The sequence below is a fragment of the Acomys minous genome (assembly GCF_964271855.1).
Source record: "Acomys minous genome assembly, chromosome: 1".
NCBI lineage: Eukaryota > Metazoa > Chordata > Mammalia > Rodentia > Muridae > Acomys > Acomys minous.
In genome coordinates this window covers 172,929,581-172,936,776 of record NC_140483.1, presented here as the reverse complement: position 1 = coordinate 172,936,776, position 7,196 = coordinate 172,929,581, and the positions used below count along the sequence as shown (strand labels likewise).

General features: G+C 41.0%; 1 pseudogene across 1 annotated transcript; it reads right to left on the bottom strand.

The window, feature by feature from the left end:
• Positions 1–594: 594 nt before the first annotated feature.
• LOC311595273 (small ribosomal subunit protein eS6-like) lies at positions 595–1,937 on the bottom strand (annotated as a pseudogene). Its single transcript, XR_014783675.1, has 2 exons — positions 1,779–1,937; positions 595–1,325 (listed from the first exon to the last, which is right to left on the bottom strand). The product of XR_014783675.1 is annotated as a small ribosomal subunit protein eS6-like (transcript).
• Between the last annotated feature and the right edge of the window lie 5,259 nt (positions 1,938–7,196).

The following is a 7,196-nucleotide window of genomic DNA, read 5'->3' as shown; positions in this document are numbered from 1 at the left end:
CCACTATTGCACCAGTGAGCATGACTTGCCCAGCCAGATGTTCTTCTTAGGGTTCAGAGCTGAGCAAGACTGTTTTCTACTTTTCTAGTAATCGTTGTAGTAGTGTGCATAGTACTTTCTAGAATCGTGAGAGCTAGCCAGTAGAGATGAAGCTTCTAGTTGGTACCAGCTTGATTTGTCCATGTCCTATGACCCAAATATATGGTGTCTTCAGCAAAAGGATCTTGCCATTAAGTTTTGGAGAGTATCCAAGAGCAATGGGAACAGCCATGATGTTAGAGAGTCCTAAGGGACCCCCCCACGCACAGGCCAACAACTCCGAAAGAGATAACTCATACCTTGCACTGGGCTTTTTATTTGATGTCCTATCAGTGTCCGGAAGAAGCACCATCTTTGTATTGGAGGGTAATTCCCTTTGAACGCCCTTTTTCTCCCATATGTCTGAGTTCTGTGCCCAAAATCCATAAGGTAGGAGGAATGATCTGACCACCACAAGTTGCCATCTGCTCTTAATATAATCACCATAGCACAAATGCTCATGTGCCTACATACATATACAGATAAATAAATTAAAATTTAATTGTTTTTTGGAGATTCAAGGCATGATCATTTATTTGTTACTCTTAAAGACATTTTTGACTGGACTCAGACTTAGAAGTAGAAGCTCTCAGCGAGGACAGCCTATGTCTCTTGGCAATATGTTCCTGGCGTTTTTCTTTGGCTTCCTAAAAAAACCAAATTAAAAAAAATACAGTTAAGGCTTTATCTGGGTTAAAAATGCAAATGCAAAGGCATTCCTGCTTTCTTGTTAAACCATCTTATCTTCATTCTCTTAGCCAAAAGTTTAGCGTATTCTGCAGCCTCCTCCTTGTTTTTCCGTAGTACGTTGTTTCTTCAGAGCTATGCGTCGACGTTTGTGTTGCAGGACACGGGGAGTGACAAGACGCTGAATCTTGGGTGCTTTGGTTCTGGGCTTCTTACCTTCTTTGTTTAAGGGCTTTCTGACAACATATTAGTGGACATCATCTTCTTTAGGGAGATTAAAGAGCTTTTGGATTCTGCTAGTTCTTTTAGGTCCCAGCCGGCGAGGCACAGTAGTATCTGTCAGTCTCTTTTTTTCCCCCAATAACCAAGTGGAGAACACTCAGGTTGGCATCCACAATGCATCCGCGAACAGACTTGCGCTTCCTCTCTCCAGTTCTCCTTGGTCTATAGCAAGAATGCCCCTTACTCAAGAGCAGGCACACTCTGCCGTGGGTCAAAACGCCCTGCTTCACGGGAAAGCCTTGTTTGTCATTCCCACCACTGATCCGGACCACGTAACCCTGCGTTGAACACAAAATAGTACATTTACTAGTTCTGCTCCAATCTATAATACATATATGTGTATATGTGTATATATATATATATATATATATATATACACACACACACACACACACACACACAAACACAAACACACATATACAGGCGCTTAGCCTCACTAGGGAAGAGTAACTGAGACCAGTTTCAACCTCTCACGTTTTATCTTCATTTCCAATTAAGTTCTGATAGAAAATTCTCCTTTTCGAGTTACACTCCTCACCACTACCCAGGTTTTACAATGAACATGAAGGTCTTTTAAGACCCTGAATTACAACAAGCGAGACCAGAACTGTGATCCAAGCAGCAACTCCTCTTGGAGCTTCCCCCCCAACCCCCACCCCTGCTGTTTGCACCTTAAGTCCACAAACCAACCCTATTAACGCAACTTAAGCGAACACGAGCAGCGACTCTACCTTCCATTCTTCACCCAGAGCATCAGCAGCTACTTCCATGGCCATGCGCTTCTCATAGAACATACGAGGCTTGCGTTCATTGTCCACTTCAATGAGTTTCTGACAGCCGGTGGCAGGGAAGGAGGTATTCAGCTTCATCTTGACATGGCTGACCGCCTAGGAGGCACCATGAAGAAGAGCAAACAAAATAATTTTACTTAAAAAAAAGTGTGACAGTTTGTTATTTGCATATATCAAAATTTATTTTCTCTATTTTAGTTGTTTACGCTCTTTGTAATTTTGTTTTAATAAGTGAATAATATCCTTATGGTAACACTATACGTAAAATTGCTTACACAATTTTGCCTCTTTTTATAGTGGATGTAAAACAGGGTCCTGGAAGTGATTTGGGTAGATCAGAGAGCGGTACAGACGATTTAAGAAATCTGTAGTCAGTGCCAGAGGCAAGCGTGTCCCCTGAGGGGTTTCTGGTTTGCCCTTATCTCTCAGGACACTGGCGTGTCTGTTATCTCCCTGCACCAACACTGCTAACTGCTAGTGCCCGCTTCTGAAGATTATGGTTTTCAGAAATTAAACAGTGCCTGAGTAGAAGAATTTTGTAAATGCCTAAAGCAAAGAAAAGCAGAATTTAAGTTAAGCCAGTGAGTATCAGCCAGCAAACACCATTATGTGAAGAGGTTTTCCTGATGCCGACACAACAACACGCTGCACCGGATCAAAAGCTTGCTTTGCTTTCCTCTCCCATGACGTCACAAAGGCCTCCTCCACTGCTCATGTTTCTTCCCTTGAACTTGCTTGATTGATGGATCACTGTTTGCACAGGCAATCTCTTAAAAACAAAACAAAACAAAAAAACCCTTGCTGTGCCTCAGTTTATCTTTAAGTACACATGAGATTTTTATATATGAACTGCTTAAGATATAGGAGTTTACAATGTATTGTTGCTACTAACAGTATTTTCAAAAACTTCAATTGCATGACAAATAAAATGATGTGTTTGATTACACACAGTAGCCCTTCATGTAAGTCGGGAGAATGTTGTCCACGTTCAGAAAGTCAGTTTCCGGGGACGTTGTGCATTGTCCTAGGACGAGAATCCATGGCCTCAATGACTGCAGCTTCCTGAGGAACAGAAGGAAAGGTCTGTTTGCCAGATGGATGCGCGCTGGATGCTGACTGCTTTTCTGCATGTGCCCAGAGGCCACCAAAGAGCAGCTCCTGCCTGTCAGAGTAGGAGCAAAGATTGAGATCGGAAGGCCATTGATTAGATTCTGAAATAACCAGAACTTTGAATGTTTGAAAAGATGTGGCGGTTTCAAGTTTCTTTAAATCAACTCTGCCTTGGCTGAGAAGCGCTCTGGTACACTAACTGCTCAGGAAATCAATAGTGCATTTTAAAGGTGTTAACGGAAAGTCATCTTCTCCAGTGCAAACTCCTCATTGGAAAGTGGGACCAATAGTTGTAAACTTTCTAGTAATATAAAGTTTCAAAGAATGGCTATTGAAAAATTAAGGAGGCCTTTTTTTTTTGAAGGCGGGTATCTATTTATCTGTCCAAGAAGTAGTTACCATAAAATACTTGATGGAGAGCAGATGCTGTGCTCCCCCTAGACATACCCAGGAAGTGTCAGCCTGTGGGGCAGACTCTTCCATAAACGTCTGCAATGTTTACTCAGCCAAGATTTATGCTATAGTGAAATTAAGCCTGATTTTTAAAGTGCCCACTATTTAATCAGTATTTATGCATACTAGTAAATAACCCGAAATTTCAATATATGGATTGAAAGACTGTCACTGCACTGATTCCTAGACAGAGACCAGACATGGATGGAAGAAAAAGAAATCCCAACCCTCCCTGGATAGCAGCTCTTTTCTTAGTTTTCAGGTTTTATTTTGTGAAACAGGGGAACAGTCAACAGTCACGGACACTGATCACTGCTTTCTTTTTTTGTCTCTCCTTCCTTCTCTCTCTTCCTTCTGCCTCTCTGTCTCTGTCTGTCTGCCTATCTGTCTTTCTTCCTTTCTTCCTTTTTTTCCTTTTCTTTCCTCCTCCGTTTTGCTATACAGAGCAAACACTAAAAAGGGACACACAAATATTTACATCCCAAACACAGTCCAGCAGGTTAGCTGGGGCACAGACCAATTGCTACTCCATTTCTTTAGGTCAATTTTCTTGTCTGTAAATATTAGAAAAATAATGCCCTTTCTGTCTACCTTAGAGGTGAGAATTCAGTAAATTCATGAACACAAACATGAAATCACAAACCATGATGCAATATGTGAAATTATGTATGTATATATATATATTCAAAATTCTCTGAAGGAAAGTAAAACCCCTCCTTTGAGTCTTGGTCTCTGTACACATTTTGTTTTTATTTTGTCTTAGCTTGCAGTTATGACTAAAAAAAAAAAAAAAAAAAAGACTGTTGATCCAGAAGTTGATGACACGAGTAAACTGTAAGATAGACTTCCTTACACCAAGTCCTCAAGCACGTTGACCTCAATGCTGCTCTTTACCCTAAACAACCATGCAGGTCTCTGAAGGCCTTTTGTTCATTCAGTTACGTCGATGCCTAGCTGCTATATTAGAAAAGAAACCAATATTTAAAGTGTATATTAATTTCAAAGGGTCAACACATTGATTGCCTGCAAATATAAATGTTTTAACAAACAATAATTTTTGAATGAAGCTATTAAAAGCGGCATTTTACATTTCTGCCGATCTCTTTAATGTTTGTCTTAATTAGAAACAGCTGGATCTTCACATCTGCTTCTGCTTTCACTCTCTCATGGTATCACATGTCACATAGATTCTGGAAAATCACATTCTATACTCCTGAGAGAATGAGAACAAGGGCGAGAATATCTTCGTTTTAAAATGAAAATAACGTTGTCCCCGTGGACCTCTAACTGGCCTTGGAGATCCCTGGGTGTGTGACACTGTAGCAAATCTACAGAATCAGAGTCAGACCAAGCTGGCTTGAACTTGGAAGGTTTTTTTTTTTTAATCCTCTTTCAAAATGTTGAAGCCAAAACTTGTGACCAGCTTATAGCAAGGCAGTTTTAGTCTTGAAAATACACCCAGGAGAAATTAGCTCATGAGGATAAAAAAAAAAGTTCATAATAAGTTTACTCACCATGGCTATATAAACTGCAGCAACACAAATGGCCATCAACAGAAAATGCATAATAAACTATTGACTATACAGTAATATTCTACACAGTAACAAGAAACCATTTGTTTGTGAAAAACATGGATGACTCTCATGGATCTTATGTTAATAGAAAGAAGCTGAATAGAGGGAAGCCATGCTGCATGGTTGCATGTACACAAGGTTCAAGACTGGACGTGAGTAATCTACTGTGCTTGCAGCCAGAAGCGTGATCACCTCTGAGAGTGTGTCTGAGGGTATTGTCTTAGTTAGGCTTTGGTTGCTGTGAAGAGACACAATGACCAAGGCAACTCTTATGAAGGAGCACATTGAATTGGGGCTGGCTTAACAGTTTCAGAGGTTCAGTACGTTATTATCATGGCGGGGAGCATGGCAGTGCACAGGCAGACATGGTGCTGGAGGTGGCCATGAGTTCTATAGCTTGATCTACAGGCATCAAGGGGACTGTCCCACACGGGGCACTAGGAGACTGACCGCAAAGCCCGGCCCTACTGTGACACACTTCTTCCAACAAGTCCATGTCTCCTAGTAGTGTCACTCTCCATTGGCCAAGGATTCCTACTCATCAGTCTATGGGGGCCATGCCTAGTCAAACCACCATAGGTGTCAACCAGACAGGGAAGTGAGGGAACCTTCTGGGTTGCTGGAACTGTCCCAGATATTGATCTAGATGGTGGTTATACAGAGCAGCGTGTAAATGCATCAGTCTCTGCCCTTGAGATTATCATGCTTTGCCTTATATGCATTGCATATCAAAATATGCATTTAGAAACCCTATAGGAGATTTCAAGCTTGCAGTATTTAGGAGGTCTTGCTCCTCAGAATTTCAAGTGTCCATTTCCTCTCTAATGAATATGGCTACTGTTGATAATTTATGTTTGTAATGTATTTATTCTACTGCATCTCTGATTACTTTACATATGCCAACTAGTCAAAGACCATTTTGGTCCCCATTTCAGAGGTTACAAAGGACTATTTAGTCATTTTGTTCCATTTGCAGTTAGTGTCAAGTCCTGGAGACATACAAAGGAATAACCACATTGTACATGCCAGGGAATCGAGTTTCTGAAAGCCAGAAGCACAAATTGCAAACTCCCAAGTTCTCTCTCCATCCCAGGCCCTCTGACCTGTGCTATTTCTGCTGCCATGCATGGTGAACTTGCTCAAATTATTGATCTTTTTAGGCTCCTCAGTCATCACCAAGTGATATTTTATGTTGAAGACAGACCCAACCATGAGAATCAACCTCAGAGATCTGGGTATATCTGGGCCGTAGTGGACAGCTGCTCATGGCTTCACCTGTTAGTGCTCTAGAAGTCTTGTGCCCATAGAAGGCTCTTGGACATCACTTCAGATGAGAATGCTAAGGTTGGACAGTCCCTCCCCCTGTCCTACCACAGGGAAATGAGAAATGCCTTACAAAGGTGCATTCCAGAAATATCACCAATGGGATCCTGTATCAGATGAATGGGCCAGAATTTATATTCTAATTCTGTCATCAGTTCTAAGAATATAAGCATATTTCTGGGGTTTGAACTGCTTTCCTTTAAAATGAACACCCATGTGACCATCTCATTGTCAACGGCCCCTGAGAATCTGAATGCATTGAAAATAAGCCTCAACAGGCAGCCCCTTGTAGAAATACAGGCATGTTATTGATTTTCCTGTTTGCAATGAAGTCAATAACTGTAGTATTTTATAAAGACCAAACAAGACAATGTCAATGAAATAGCATTGAAAGTGGAAGCAGAAATGGAAAATTGTATGTGTACTATTTGCAACAAACACCATTATGTACACTACCTACAATAAGCTAATTTATGTATATTATTTGCAATAAGCAATATTACATATACTATTTGTAGCAAGCAGTTTGAACAAGCACCTACCTAAGACAGGTCACATAGGCATCCATCTGACCATTTAAATCCTTTGTGCTATGCACTGAGTTAACAGTATTGCTCACTGGATGCTGTTGCTCACAAATCTAAAATGCCTGCTATGGTTTGAGATGTGAACTCTCAGCTGCTCCTGCTGCTTGCCATGCCTGCTGCCCAATGCCACAATGCCACGCTAGACTCTCATCCCTATGGAACCATAAGCCCAAATAACTCCTTTCTATAAGTGGCCTTGGTCACAGTGTTTTATTACAACAATAGAAACGTAGCTAATCTATTCCCCAAATCTAAATTTTGCTTCTCTCTCTTCACTTTTTGCTTCAAGCTTCAGTGTCACGCACAATTCC